The sequence below is a fragment of the Excalfactoria chinensis genome, chromosome 9, assembly GCF_039878825.1.
Source record: "Excalfactoria chinensis isolate bCotChi1 chromosome 9, bCotChi1.hap2, whole genome shotgun sequence".
Taxonomy (NCBI): domain Eukaryota; kingdom Metazoa; phylum Chordata; class Aves; order Galliformes; family Phasianidae; genus Excalfactoria; species Excalfactoria chinensis.
The window spans coordinates 4,165,118-4,181,503 of record NC_092833.1 but is presented as its reverse complement, the minus strand read 5'-3'; the positions used below and the strand labels follow the sequence as shown (position 1 = coordinate 4,181,503).

Here is a 16,386-nt window from a genome sequence, read left to right as displayed (position 1 = left end):
TTTAGAGACTTCTAGCTAACTCTTTTTCTGTATAAACTAATTACCTGATAATAATTTGGTTGCAAAAATGTTCTCCTTTCACTAACAGAGTAGACTGTGGTGTAGTCAGCTGCTGAATTGATAGAATACTGCACCGGTGAAGGATCTGGGCTAAGGGAAGAAGTGCTAAAGCACTGAGTATCATTCTGTGTGAACCCTTTGCTCTTGTAAGGAACTCTTGTGCTTTTGCATAGAAGCAAAATTGCCATCATCATGCTGAATATGGCAAATCCTAAGGGGCAACCACGTATATCTCTCCATTGGTTAAAAATCTAGGTGCACTAGCAATATTTCTCTATTACTTAGTTCATGTTACCAGCTAGATGAAGGATAACATTATCCTAGATCAAAAGGCTATAAATATATGGATTTTATATTTATGTCATCAGGTATAGCTCTGTCACACCGCAAATCTGAAATACTGCATTAACAAAGTGTTTCTGTATTTAATCTTAAGGTCCCTGTCAAGTATTATATAGTACCTCTGCTTCACATGTCAATAAGTAGATGCATACAAAGTCTTAGATCTGTTGATGTTAACATGTCTTGTGAATTTATAGTTGCATTTTTCATGCATCCACTTGAAACCCACATACGCTTTCTAAACTGAAGAGATTAATTATTACTCCCAAACATAATTAGCAGAGATAAATGGGGGGGTGGCAAGTTCAGTCCTCTGCTTCGTCTGAGAATTCCTAATAAACTAAACGGAAAGAAGAATGGAAGGTGCAGAAAAAGGAAAAATATTCTGGCCACCAGAAGTGGACCTTGACATCTAAATCTTATGCCCACAGGTTAGCTTAACTCCCTGTATTCTCCATGCATGCTTCCAGCTGTTAGAGTGGTTTCAGTTCACTGAAGTGTTGCATACTCACACAGTTCCTGCTTTGGCACATGACTGGCTGCCTTGCTCTTGCCAGAGTTCAGCATCTTGGAAATCTGCACTTCAGGCAGTTCAGGATCTTTGTTTTCCTTCTGTCTGCTGGTGTCCTCTAGGGAGCTTGAAGTATTTGCAACATGTAACAAATACTTCAGGACTGGGGAGAACACAAAAGATGATGACAGCGATCTCCTCTGACAGAGCATGGGTTAGTTGTAACTTAGATGTTTCACCTGGTGAATGTGAGGCAGAAACTGTTTTCAGGCTAAGAATGAAAACCCAGGTGTTTCAGTACCAGGTGGTCGCCCTTATACACTCAGCTATAGAAGCAATGCTCACTGCCCTCAGCTTTTTCATGCTTTTGTAATTGCAAAGTCGTGTGACTTCAGAGGAGTGTGGAGGTTGTAGTGCACAGGTTGTAGTGCGTTGTTCTGGTTTACTTATCTTCAGAGGAAATGGAAGTATGGATTGGAGCTCTTCTGGGAGGACAGATCTGAACTGGAGTCTGCAGTGTTCAGGGAAGTGCTGTAACCCCTACAGTTCTGTTGTGACCTCTTGGTGCTATTCTAATACTGATAATAATAGACTACATGATAAATGATTGTGTGATAGGAATTCTGCCTATAGTTACTTTTAAAGCAAATATATGCCCACAAGCAGAGAAAAGTGAGACTGTGGAACTATTTTGGCTTTAGTTTCTACTAGACCAATTTGGGCCCAGACTGTTCCTCTACATGGGAAAGGTCAGAGCATCAGCCATGGTATTATTTTGGTGCCTCTGTCTGCCAGCTGATGTTACGACCTATGAGAGATGATGGCATATCCTTAATATTCTTTGATAGTACAATATTTTTACTTAGACTGTCTTTTCCAGAATGATGCTTCACTGATAGAATGGCCAGTCAATCTCACAGCATGATAGAAAACAGATGTAAGATTAGGATGCAAAGTAGTTTTCCAGATACTTGGTCTCAGCATGTTGTATAACCCAGCCCTAGAGTTAACCAGCCAAGTGCTGACACATGTCTTATAGCAAAATATCACTCACAGCCACAGTTCAAAGGCCTTGCTACCCTCCAGGGCAATTAATACAGCATCACGTTCAATGGTGCTTGAACCAAATCCATTGAATTCTCAGGGGAGGAATAACGAAGCAATCTCAAAGCTCAGACATGAGCAGCATGCTGCTGCAGCTGAAGTTTCAGTTCTGAAGAACACAGTCCTCCTTTAAGAATGCTTGTGTTACAATGCACTGTAACAACAAGAGTTGATTATTCTGCCATTAAAATTTGTGACAATACTCTCATTAACGTTACTAAATAATAGTTCAGACTCCAGATGTGGGTTTCCACTTTTCAAACTGTTTATCCCAAAGGCAGCACCAAATGAGTTTTCCTGAGTCTTTGGAGGTGAGCTTTGAATCAGAATTTTAAAGACAAGCACAAATAGTTGAAACAAAACAATTAAAAGAACAAATGGAGAGATAAAAGATTCATTCTGCACATATCATTTTTTACAAGAAGTTATCTGTATACATTCAGTGATATTAACAGCTAACCATAATATCGTTTCCTTCAAGTAAGTGCCTGAAGTTAAAGCAAATTTGAATAGCAATGCTTGTGTTATACGGCCTTTATTCAACTAATACTGATTTTGAAAGTATTGAGGCATCTCAGTGTAGTTTAAGTCTTTGGTGTGAAGATGACTTGATAGCCACCTTGTGCCTGGGACCTCTGAAGTTAACTATGCCTGTTATGTAATTGTGCCATTCTACAGAGTGCAGGAAATAACAAGTGACTCTTAATTCCTGAGTTCATTTCATCAGTTCCCACTTCAATTTCTATTTATTCATGTATGAATGATGTGTTCCCACTGACCATTCTGTTGTGGTGTTACATTAGTTCAGAAAGAAAAGCTATGTGTGGATGTGCTTCATGCTTTGCTGAACATAATGTGAGTACTGAACTGAACTTTTGTTTAGGCAGGTCTCGGATATGACCAGTTTGGGAATTCCCAACAGAAAACAATATGAAACTCTAGTTCTACTGTCATTAAAAGTAGTGCATTAAAATGAACAAACATAGTTCTAGTACTTGTCTAGTGAGCATAGGGGCTGTTGGGGAGGCATCCTTCCAAATAAACTATGTTTCCTTTTATTTTCACTGAAGCATACTTGCTGATTTCTAATGGGATATTTTCTGATATTTTCCATTTTTAAAGACACCAGGTTGTCAGAAAGATATTGATGCCTGACAGAATATCTGTCCTGATAGAGAAGTTATATAAAAATGTATGAAGATGCCATCAAAATAATGTAAACTTACTTGGTTTCATTATTTAAATGGTCTTCAATCGTTTTTCCACTTCAAACTTTAGAAATAATGTGAAGTGAGGAAAAAAAATCAAAGCAAATGAAATTACTGAGGACACTGTTGGAACAGATGGCTTGAATATTTTGAAACTTTGATATAAATTCCAAAAACGATTTTTTTAATTTCAAAAATGAAAAGTATTTGAAATAAACAAATCACCTTTGTCACAAGGAACCAGAATATTCCTGAGCACTTTTAATTCTTCCTTTTTTGGGCTGTTGCTTCCTCAGCTGACTATTGACAGAAATAGCATTGCTCTTGTGTGACAGGAGGTGAGCTTTGTACGTTCTGTGCCTCTGTCATCAAAAAGCCCATGCTTTGTGTTATTTAACATGTTTATTGCAAGTATAGAGATCATACAGTACCAGTTAGGCAGTGCCTTTACAATTGTTTTGTGTGTCACATAAAGTACTTCCTCCAGATCAAAGTGGGAGCCTGGTGGAGAAACAATTTAGGGGAGATAAAGTACTGGTTGCCATCTGTAGAACATCATTTCTATAAATGACCCTTTTTGGTATTTGTGTTTTTAGTTAAGCAAGTTTATCCCTGCCTGACCACTCTAAAACAATACTTGGGAGATCTATAGAAATATGTGAAATACTAATTAAGCTTTTACTCTCAGAATCTATACACAAAACAGTGTAAAAGGAATTTTTTCTAATGTCTAATATAAAATAAATATTTGATGGACCATAGAAGATGCATGCTAAATTGTGCACTGTTTAAAGCATATTGAGGTAGAATGTATACCTCTGTATACAAGTGGCCAGCAAGATCTTAGGGAACTCTTATTTCTTCTTCAGTGACTGACTGCAATTCTTCAAAGAATAGAATAAAGGCATGATTCAGAATCTAAAATGGTACTTTTTGTTTGGTTTTTGCTCATGTATTCCTCTGAAATCCTTCCAACTGATTGTGTTTAATGGGCCTCTGTTGCTTCATATTTGTATTTCCCTTTTATAGCTCTTATGTCTGCTGTTGCCTCTTTTTTAGATCAAAGGCATAGGAAGAAAAGAAAAATGGTGACTGTCTGCAGACATCACCATTTCCTTATACATTTTAGCATTATTTTTCTACGTGTTTCTACCTTATTTGATGCAGCTTTTCCCCATTATAATTCTGTGAGTCACTGTAGAGAATTCTTCACTACCCCAGGAATTCCAACCTTTCATGCATTTATAAACTTCACGATAAAGATTGAAGACAAACATCATTTAGATTGTAAACATACTTTTGTTGCTTCTTTGAAGTTTTATTTACTATTTGTATCTATAAGCTAGTAAAGTTTATACTGGAATTTTCTTTTGAAACTATAAAAAAAAATCTTCTGAATTTCATTCATTATCTTTGGGAAAAGGTTATTGCATATGGTACAGGTAGAAGTATTTAATATACATAAACTTGCAGCAAGAGATGTTTTAGATTGTACAGTTCTTTTTGTCAGTGTATATTAACTTCAGGGGAATCTGAGAGATCTGCCTTCTGCATGAATTTACACAGGCTGCTGGTAGCTGTGGCTGCAGTTTTTGTAAAGAGTCACCTTATTTTGCTGTAGGAGTTCTAATGAACTTCTCCATTGTGCCATGATGTCTTTCCTCTCATGCTAAGACACTCCCTCATCCACATGTTTGGTGACAGATTACAGCAATATCTTTTTCTATTGCAGCAATATCTTAAAGCAATGTAGGGCTTTTGATAGTATAATTATTTCTGACAACTGCACAGCTGAATATCATCTTTAATCTGCCACTAATTATCCTTGTGGAGTTTAGATAGTAAAAGAATATTTGGAAGTTGGTTGTGTCTAGAAGATGTAATTTAAATAAAATTATTTATCACCTAAATTCTATTTGAAGGGGCAAACTTCATAGGAAAAATAATGATTGCAACTTAGATTTTGGAAGATCTTTTAAAATGGTTGTTTTCCTCTGATTTTCAGCATCCACATTGTAACAAATATTAAGAGAGGAAATAGGTTGAATAAATTGATACAATTCCAGAGCACTGCACCTTTTTCAAGACATCTGAAAACCACCTGAAGTGCTTTCAGTAGAGCAGTTCATTTTGCAGGAAGTTGCAACTAGTTGGTCAGACTTATGAGAAGTGACGGGTTTTGACATCTGTTAAAGTACAAGTCTTAAGTTCTAGCTAAATGAAGCAGAGTGTTTTAGGTCTGACCTTGTTTTCATTTTTACATTAGGAAAACCACTGATTATCAACACAGATGGTCTGACACATTGTGTCATGCTATTGACCTTGTGTTGGAACTGGGCTAAATATTGTGTTGTGAATGAGGGTTTTTATGTTAAATAAAGCACTTAATTAAGAACAGATTTCAATATTTAATGACTGCATAGCAGTTTATTAAAATGTTTGCACTAGTGTTAATGATGTTAGACATATTAAATACCAATATATTTGTTAACCGTACACTATTGCATTGAATCCAAGCTTTACCTTTGTGGTATTATGGAAGATTCCCAGTCTAGCTAAACTCTTTCATTCTTTGAGCACTGGGGATGATGTTTGGAGAACTTAACATGATTTAGGGAGAAGAACACAAGTAGAAGGTACAAGAGGAAGCTGAATGAAGGTATGATCCACTGATATTTCTTGTGGGATTAATATGTCCTTAAGGAGGAAAAAACTAGGTACAAATTCTGCTTCCAGCCTGACAGTACATCATCACTGATATTTAACACCTTGAGTGTTGAAGGCATCTGTAGAGATTTCTGCATGTCTTAAAATGTGTACACGTTTAAAATTGATCCCATTTTCTCCATGAAACTACAGAGAGTAGTTATTTTTTCTGAGTTTAGCATGCCAAACTTATACAGCTCACTAGGTTTCAAAGCAGAAGTGCACAGATGCAATTTAATAGATGGTCTTTTAACTTGGAATTGGTGTGTACTTCAAGGGTCTTTCTCTTTAAGTTGTGGACCATAAAAATTAACCACATTTTCTTCCCCCACAACATATATCTTGTCTTAGTGCATGGTGATATTTCTTTATTATTTTTATGCTGTTGGCTTGGCTTGTTATGTGCTAAAGCCAAAGACCACATCTTTTCTTCTCCTAGGATAAAAATGTTTCAACATTTCTCTTCTTTCCTAACGGTTCATATAAGAATGATAAACAAACATCTCACCACTCTTTTCCTTTGGGGCCTTTTCCTCCAGTTGAAAGAAAAAAAACACCATTCTTTTTCTTTTTTTTTTTCTAAGCTATTCTTCTTCTGAGGAAGTCATTGTGGTTTCAAAGTCTTGCATATAGTATTTTACATACATACTAAATGTTTCAGTCCTGTGAGAGATCTTAGCAATTTATACCTCCATCTGCTAAAAGTTATGACCACCTGCGTCAGCTCAGTTTGTGCTATTGATGAGAGCTGTCCTCCATTCCTGCTGTCTTCCCAGATTATCATCTATGGAGAGACTCTAGATAGTGCCTTTAGAAATGAAACTTCTGACCTTCCAGTAGAAATTGTTAATCCAGTTGTTAATCGATGGTACTATCCTAGAAGACTGAATGAGTAAAACATGAAGGAAAAAAAAAAAAAAGTGATCTGTTGGGAATCAGTTTGAGAGAAAGAAGCATCAGTGTTTGTAGTCTGAATGACCTTCCTACATGCTACTCAGGTTGATCTGCTCTCGATTGTGGTTCCTCTCATACTTAAAATTTTCGCGTGCCCTGTTGGCAGAACTGCTGCGTGAGGCCTTTGTCAACAAACTCAATGAGAGCTTCTCATTCAGATTTGTAGTTAAATCTAAATCAAATGTATATCTGAAGCTACTTAAAATGAGATTGAAGCTTTTTCCAGCAAAAGTTAACGTATTATAAAAAATATAGCATTTAAATCCCTAAGGCAAGAAGTAAGAAATTCGGTGGATTTTTTTTTTTTTTCTGAATAGTAGTAAAATTTCATCAATGAATTAATGAATGATTATTAAATTCAGCAATACTAGAATTCTCTTTAGAATGGTAGGCAGCATAAATGAATCTTGGAATCTCACTATTCTACTCTTGTGCTATTATGTAAAAGTAGGACAGCAGAGTTTTCTGGCTTAGTCCTTTGCAGCTTTCGTATTTGAAATAATTCTTTAGGTCTGAATAGGTTGGCTGTGAAATACCCTTAATGATATAGTTAGCTTAAGCTCTAGAAAGCTAGACTGAGGTGTTTAAACTCTATCAAGCAGAGGAGAAAAAGAAGAAATTCTATCATAGGGAAAAATGAGCTTAGTTTTGTTAACGCTGTTTTCAGTTTATTTGCTTAAATAAATTATTTACATTAGTTTAATTCCTGAACTTTAATCATCAGCTTTTTCCTATGTGTAAAGATTGGTTTCTCTTACTGCTTTACCTCATTGCAATATCCTTAAGAGCATATGCTGAGGTGCTCTGAGTTGTTTTTTGTTATTACTTCTATAAAAACAGCAATGAAATATTTGACTCATGTCACCTCGTTGGGACAGGTTAATTTGCAGAAGTATAAATCACTATTGTCTCCAGGTACATCTGGAAGGATGAAGTCTTACACTTTACCTGCAGCTGTGCTAATATTTCTTCACCTCCTTTTTCAAAAACATAATTGTGGGTAATGCTTAGTGGATAACTTAAGCCAAGACATTTGGAAAATTGTTTTAACTCTGTTAAAAGGAATGAGAGAATGACACAGTTGTTTCATTATCCTATGGACATTGGGTATATTATATAAATTGTCACACAACTTGAAGCAAATTCATATTTTCACTGTCCATTTACTCCTAATGGTATGGCTAATCATTAAAGTCATTAAATATTTTCCCTATTTATACCAGTCCTGTCGTGAGATCTCAACTTGATTTCCAGACCTTGCAGATTAGTGGAAGGTTACTGAGGTATGTATGAATTACTTTGGAAGCCTAATTAATTTTTTCCTGCTGGAACAGTGGAGCATACTGCAGTGCTGAAACTGAGAAGCACTTCACAGCAGATAACAGCATATTTTAACTCCCTTCTACGTGCAAATACTTCAGACGTTTCTTCCTACAATTTACTTGCCCGCTTTTTCATAATACTTAGTCACTTTTGTGTGAACGAGTTCAGACCAGCAGATTTTTAACAATCTGCTCTGAATTTGATCACTTTGATAATGCGTTTAGTTTTTCTTTTTTTTTGTCTACTTTTTTCCACATTAATACTGACTGGCAGTCTGCTCTTTTCTAATTCCAATTCAATGCTGCAGATGCTTTTGTACGCGGGGGGGTTTGTTCTCTCAGGCGAAGGGTGGAAGAATGGCAAAAAGAAGTAGGATATGTTCATCCTGGAAGCTTGACATTAAGATTTCTTCTTGGCCTTGCCATACATAGAAGCACTAGGCATATGAACCCAGCACTCAGAATGTACAGATCCTTTTCTTCCAACCAAGCAAAATCTATCTTTGGTTTACTGTCTTTCAGGGAACTTTATATCCCTTTCTCTGTTGTCATGTTTATGCTGTTTGATTGTATGTGCAGTTGTTCACATGAACCTGTTTGGAAGATTTGTCTGGTCTTTATCTAGTTCACTTATTTCCCCTGAGTGCTTGAACTATGAATACAGGCACAGTTTTTTAAATCTCTATAGTCCCAGATCAGCAGCACAAACTGTTTGACATAAATGCTTTTTTGAATGCTGCTTTACTGAGAATAGCCCGTATATTTTTAAGTGTCTTTTTCTCCTATCTCAAACTGAATAAAATGGACTTCTTGGGACTATGGGCAACCTGAAATGAATTCACTTAACTTCTTCTTTACAGGCTGTGTTGCAGTGCTTTTATTTGACATAGTAGTTCCTTCTCCACTGCTAATGAGAACTTTCCAATTTTTATGCAGACATTTCTCTGGAAGTTAAAAATGATTGACACTAATGGGAGGTAGTGGCAATAAAAATACAAGGTTCAGAGTGAGTAATACTTTGGCCCAGTAAATTTTGAGAGAATCATGGCTTGGGTTGGAATGGACCTTAGAAACCATCCAGTTCCAAACCTCTTACTATAGGTAGGGATGCTCCCATTGAATCAGGTTGCCCAAAGCCCCATCCAGTCTGGCCTTGAGCACATCTAGGGATAGAAGAGCATCCACAGCTTCCCTGGCAACCTGTTTACACTACTCTCTCTGTGAAGAATTGTCATTCTGTATTTAGTCTAAACCTTCTCGTTATTTGCTTGTTTTAAATTTAAAAGGGTCATTATACTCCCAGACAAAGAGACATTCCCTATCTTTCTTGCAGGTTCCCACAGGAGCCTCTTCTTCTCTAGGCTAAATAACCCCAACTTTCTCATACTTTATTTATAGGGGTGGTGCTTCAGCTCTCTGATTGTCTTTGTGGTCCTCCTTGGGACTAACTTGTGCCAGGAGAGGGTGGATCCATATCTTATGCTGGGGTCCATGCTGAATGCATTACTCCAGGTGGGATCTTACAAGAGTAGAGAGGGAAAATCATTTCCCTTGGACCTGTCAGCTGTGATGCTTTTGATGCAGCCCCAGGCATAGTTGTCTTTCTGTGTTGTGACTGTACAATGCCAGCTCATAACTTTTCATCCACCATCAAGTTCTTCTCTACAACACCGCTCTCTATACGTTTGCTACCCATCCTGTATTCATGTTTGGGATTGCCCTGATCCAGGTGCAGCAACTTGCATTTAACCTTGTTGAATCATGTGGTGTTTATGTGAGCTCACCTTGAGTGTGTCAGGGTTCCTCGGGATGGCATTCCTTCCCCTCAGAATGCCAATCAAACCACTCTGAATTTTAGATTATGCCTGAGGGCTTCAGCTCTTGCTGAAATCTTGGAGCTAGAAAGAAAGCAAGTATTCAGGCAAGTATCTTGAAGTAAGCTGAGGGGTACCAACAGAGGAAGGAAGTAATTAAGTTGTGAAAGGTCTTGGAGGGACGTTGGATGTTAGGTGGGACAGTAGAGGACAGTGGGTATGGAGATTTTACAGGCATCACAGGGCTGTATCTTTTGAGTGGGAGCTTAATGTGTTCTACAGAATGACTGTGTGTTAGTAACGGCTTGAGGTGCTACCTGACAAGGAAACACTGGAACAACAGAAATGTTACCATTTCCATAGTTTGATTCTGCAGCCTTTTCCAGTTCGGAGTTCAGTGGTTTGGCATAAATCTTGGGGAAAGTGCTGTGGTCAGTTCTGTTGGAATTCACTTTGATGTGGATAGAATCGTAGCGTGAAAACTGGAATATTTGGACTACCCTGCAGAGATCACATCATTAGTTAGAGGAAAATATGGATAAATGCTGTGTTTAGAGATTTTTGATTACAATGACCATCTCATCTCAAATAGCTTTCAATTTAAATGCTGCCCAGAAAAGTTCTGTTTCCATTTTATAGAGCAGAAGTAGGTGTGCAGAATGGGGAGATTTGCATTAGAAGTTCATGCAGAAAAATGGTGGCACAGCTGGGAATTGAGCTCCACCTTCTTAGGCTGGAGTTTTAACTGCCAGACAGCGCCCAGTGTCTGCAGATCCTTCACTGATGTGAATTAACACTATGATGTGAAATACAATTCAGCTGATTTACATCAATTGGAAATGACCTTTAATAAGAAGATGACAAAACTTCAGAGTTTGATTATCTATTTCAAATATGTGTTGATTTCTCAGTGCTTCTTAATCCAAAAGAGAGCGTGTCTGTTGTGGATAAAAACTCATCTTGCTTCATTCTCTATTTGCTCTATTGAGTAATAAGGTTATGTGGAGAGAATACTAGTTTTATTTACTTATTTTATGTCCTGATGCTCTGGGAGGTACTTGGATTCTACTCCTGTGCTGTGTATTGCTGGCATCTGTTTAACCCTGTTAAGCTTGCATCTTGCAGAAAGGCACCCAGTATGCTATTAAGGGCTGGGGAAAAAAATGAATCAAAACATTGCAAACTTAATCGCGTAACTTTGAGAACTGAATAGATTTGATAACAAAAGATATGATGTAAAAAGCTATTGAAGAAAAAGATTTCTGAGGAGGTGACACTTGGATTTTATCTGTATCATTAAGAGACAATTGCTGTTACTTTTTACAATTTAGTAATGCTGAGGCTCAACTATATTATGTAAGTTCATAGCTTTGAAAGTGCTGTAAGTAATCTTGAACTGAAAGGACTGTCATATATATGTAGTTCCTCTGAAAGTAATGCCTCCTACTAGTTTCCATGGGAAATGAAATAGATACAAAGAGCATGATAACACTTTGACAGCGTTTGGTAGCTGACAATCTCTCTTTTTCAACATAGTCACCACCACCATTAGCTGTGCATCTTCACCAGTGTTGAACAAGAAGCTGAATGCTGTGCTTGGAAAAATCTGTACCAGCAGATGTGACCCACAGTTGCCACTGCCAAAATACAGCACATTCAGTGTTTAGTCTCCAGAAACATTCAACAAACACTGAATGTCAATGGGTGCAACATTTTTGGATGGAGGAAATCAATGATACACATATGCTTCATCTGCACTTCTACATCAAATGCTGTTTTGTCTGACTGCCCCTCTGCTGCTATCTGCCTCACAACAAAATGTAACTACTGGTGGGAAGACTCAGCCTCTGCTGCCATTTCACAAGCATGAGCCTCTGATGTCATGGGCCAACATAATAAAATAGGAGGCATTAGTTTTGGAGCAACCCATGTATTTTGAAGTCATTGTTGATTTATAGAATAATTTTAGCGTGGTAGTCAGGAAAGGAGCAGACTAAATTCCAACTGAACTGTGGGAGAGTGAGAAGGCTTTTTCTAATGTTAATAATGATCACCAGCCATATGCCATTTCTGGTGAACTCTTGAATCTTTCTCTTCTGGGAGAGATATTTTTGTGGCATTTTGACATGTTAAGCTGATTCTTCACCCGACATTTCATTAACTCATTGGCCTTGATTTTTTCCTTACAGGGATGAAAATTGAGAGCAGCACGCTGGTGTGCAGCTAGTGTGAGTGAAGCTGGGTTTGAATTCAGTGACAGGATCTTCCCCTCATTTCTACTGCTCAAAACATGCTAATGTGTCTTTTGGGAGTTAGACTGCAGTCAGGGGGTGGCTAATAATACGATCCGGGTAGTCTTCACCCTTGTGTTAACAACTGTGCTATTCCAGCTTAAGCTCTTGCACAAGAAAGTGGTGAACTTGAAAATTGATTTGGCTTGAAAAAAGGCTGGCAAACTCCCCTTCTTTATTTTCAGCTAAATCATTTTCAGTGCTGGCTTGCTGGATGGCTGTCAGACGCTTATAGTGGTCTGGTACAATGGGTAAAAGCTGGCAGCGGGGATGTGAGATTGTCATTATTTTATACTAGTGCTGCTGTGAGAAAGTTATTGTGAAAAAGGAGGAGGTGTCCTGTGATGCTTTCCCTGTATTGTTACTGCTAGGTGCCAGGACAAGCCTGTAGTATGCTTTTAAGCTTAGTGGAAAATGCTTCTCTGGTCTGGAAACCTCAGAAATCTTTCTCCGTTTTGTTTTTAGAATTGTTTTTAACAGATACAGATTTTTTTCCCCCTCTAATCTCAACCACTTGTATAATTACTTCCTAAGTGTAATTTTTCTCCATGTTTCTGTGCTTATCCTCTGTGATATTTTGCAGATGCTCATAATACATTCAGAGAACACGAAGGGATTCTTTGTTGTGGAGGAAAACAATGCACGTAGCAGTTGTGTTACATACTTCAGGGATTACCTAAGTAGGTCAGTCCTGGATGGAGTTGGGAGAATAAATTCAGTTTCTGGTGAGGAAAAAAATGTTTCTTTCTGGGAGCTGAAACGAATGGAAATAAGAATCTTTTTGCTTTCCCAGATATGTGTTGGCATCAGACTGGAAAATGTAGTTAAACCTTTCTTTATAAGTTTCTGGAGGCTTGAACATGTGTGATCCTCTTTTACTTAAGTGTTAGGTCAGTGTAGTTGAACCACAGATGGATGACGCTGCACTTACATAAAAATGGAATAACTTAGAGGAGAAGAAGAATTCTGGGATTTTTTTATTTATTCTTTTCTTTATTAGAGACTCTCTGTCACAGTGCATGGCTGACCAGCAGCAAGGTCGATTGAGTCCATCTAAAACTTAAGCTATGGGTGGTTTCCAGTTGCATACTCAGTTTCCGTTCTAAAGAACAGAATTCCCATTCTGACTTACATTGGTGATAGAATAGCTCTTTCATAGTCATAGGAATTCCCATAAATATATATTTTTAATCCTTCCTTGAAGAATACTGTCTTTGCTCTTGATTCTTGCATTGTCTTAAAAGGGAAATTACATAGGAAGGGGGCTACAGAGTTTGGCAATACCACAAAATGGGAAGCATTCAAAAAACCCAAACATTATCAAGATTTCTGTCTCCATTCAGAATAAGGCAGAATTTTCTTCCCTGCAAATTGCTTCTCACTCAGATACTCTGCCAGCAGACAAAATTGGATTTTTTTTTTTTTTTACAGCAGCCAAAGTATTGTATTTACATTATCTGAGTGTGTAATTAAGCCATTAAGCTGAAAGTTTCCAGATTTGAGCATGCAAGGAGAATGTCTGAAAAGAGTTAGGAGGTTCATACAGTATTAAGACACTGTAGGCGGGTGGTGCCCTCAGAATGGGCTGAGCTCTGCCAAAAGGCTTTGACAAGGTGATGCAGGAATATCAGATGCTGCTGTTTCTGCTGTCTTACTCTGACCTGCAGGAGACAGCATAGATCATGATTACAGGTGGAGCTTGCTTTTTGCATTGGACCATTGGAACATGTAAATAATTCACTTTTTAAAACTATTAGGAAATGGCAAATAAGTTGCAACTCTGCGTATGTAGTTGTGCTTTTGAATTGCAGTTATTTCTCTATTCTTGCTGCTGCTTGTGGCCTTTACCCCCACCTGGAGTGACTGAAAGCCTCTTTCTTCTCTCTGTCTTTGACAGCTCTCTGGAAATGCCCTAAGGAGGGAGGAAAGGAATTAAAGTGAGGAGAATGGAGGCTAGGAGAAAAGTTCAGGAAATAGCAGCTTCCTTCTACTTACAAAACTCTGTTAAGTTGGTCGGTGTTGTCATTAATGGCTCAGGAGGCAAAAGAGAAGGATTGCTGGACTTATGGAGGGCTTGCAAGTATATTTGACAGAAATTAGAAATCAAGATTTTGTGGAGAGCTGAAGGTATAACTTGGAAAAGTCAGGGTATTGTTCAGAAAGGAAAGTTGGAAGTTCAGTGCTTAGGCAGAATTAATCAACTGCTTCAGTACTAGATATTGGAATGTGGGTCAATAACGGTTCTGAGGTGCCTGTGAGTGCCCCTTTCTTCCATCAGATGCCCACCTGGTGAATATTTCTCATCTTCCCTGCCCCACTGCAGTTGAACCCTCTGCCTCCTAGATTTCCTAATCTGTCCTTTGAACACAAATGAAACTTTCATGAGCACTTGTTCAGGATAGCCATACAGTCAATGTGTGCCATGAATCTGAGCTGAGAGTCTGTGCTTACGAAGACCTAGTACTGTCTCCATAGAGACACTGTCCTTCTTGACTTAGAAATGACATTTTGAAAGGAAATCAGTACAGCTTGGCCCCATAAACCTCTGTTATAATTTAGAAAAGCCCATGCCCATATGGATAAAATATTTTCTAAGATGGATGCTTTTCTTTACAGCTGCTTTTTGTGGATGTTTTAGGAGGCAGTAGATTGAAAATAATGGTTGCGTTATGTGAAACAGCTAAGAGACCAAACTAGAGAGAAGCAAGATAAACAGTTATCTAGGGAACCAGTGATAAGTTCAAGAAATAAATGTGAATTAGGACATCTTGAGTGATTTTTTTTTTATCAAAGGGAGAATTACGTATGTTTAAAAGCAGTATTTTTATTTTCTTAACTGTGGTGCTTATTTTTGTTTTGCTCTCCAGTTTCTTATGTTAGAACAATTAGAAAAAAAAAAAAAGTATTGTTATGAGCAGATGCACTTGCTAGTAAGTGGCTTAATCTAGCTTCCACTGGAGAAAAGGAGAGATTTCTATTGATTTCAGTGGGAAATGAATTAAGTCCATTTTCTCTGAACTTGGCACCAGTTTTCACCACTTACAGCCATTGTTAAAGAGATGGTAAGCAATAGAAAAGATGTGAACTAATCTCTGATCGAGTTGCCCAAAACGTGCTCTGAGCCAGATCCAAATTAGATTCAAGTTTGTATGAACTATTCAACATATCAAATCATTCCACTACAGACATTTTATTATTATTATTATTATTTTTTTTTTTCATGCTAGTATTTTGAACCATTTTATCTACTTTACCTTTCCATCTGGACCTTCAGGCTCTGTTGGCTCCCAGTCTGCTTGTGGCATCAATTGCTTGTACCATTCAGATTGGGGATGTAACTCACATTGTGCCCAGCAATGGGCTTAATAAGTGCCGTATGTCCTGATGATGTTTCCCTGTCCAGGCCAGCCCTATTCTTTCATTCGGATGATATAGTTTTCTTCTTTAACAGACTGCCGACTTGAAAATATCCATGAAAATAGTCTCATTCTAGTGAGCACCAGCAATGGAGCACCAGCAGTTTCTTCTAACAGCTGGCCATATGTCATTGTAAGATTGTAAATGCTCAAAACTTTTGCTCCCATTCCCAGGGGTTCCCCCATTAAAATAATTTTGCATTCACTACCTGCCAAAAAGACCTGTAAGTGAGCCAGAAAACCAGCAGATTAGGCATAACTATGAATTCTGAGTGGGACTGAGGGGCAGAGATTGAATTTTTAGAGGAAAAAAAATGGGCCTTTCATGGGAAACAAAAAAACTGAGTACTGAGTGCTCTGTGGGACCCTTGTATTGAACTGCAGCTCACAATTAACACCTCTACTTTTCTCTCACCATGGGAATAGAAATCCTTCAAAAAGTTGATTATTCTAAGATTTGCCATCCACAGTTTGCCGATCTTCCTCCAGCCAGATCCTCTTATTTTCTGGGTGCAGAATAAGTCATTGTGACTTTCACTTTAAAAAGGTGCCGGGTATTAAATGCACTGTTCCAGTCTTTTCCCTAAGTTTGTACCCAATGGCTCTAAAGTTTAAATCCTTTCAGTTTTACAGATCTGCAGAAATGAGTAATGAGAGT

At 37.8% G+C, this 16,386-nt stretch overlaps 1 long non-coding RNA gene across 2 annotated transcripts in view; it reads left to right on the top strand.

Moving 5' to 3' along the window:
• The window catches only part of LOC140256433 (uncharacterized), a 64,742-nt gene that overhangs the window by 36,829 nt on the left and 11,527 nt on the right, over positions 1–16,386 (top strand). Inside the window, exon 4 of one of the 2 annotated variants that reach the window (XR_011904714.1) lies at positions 12,211–12,430. The exons of the other annotated variant lie outside the window; for it this stretch is intronic. This is a non-coding gene — a long non-coding RNA (uncharacterized lncRNA). Of the gene's footprint in view, positions 1–12,210; positions 12,431–16,386 lie in introns of those variants that run through there. 2 annotated transcript variants of the gene reach the window in all.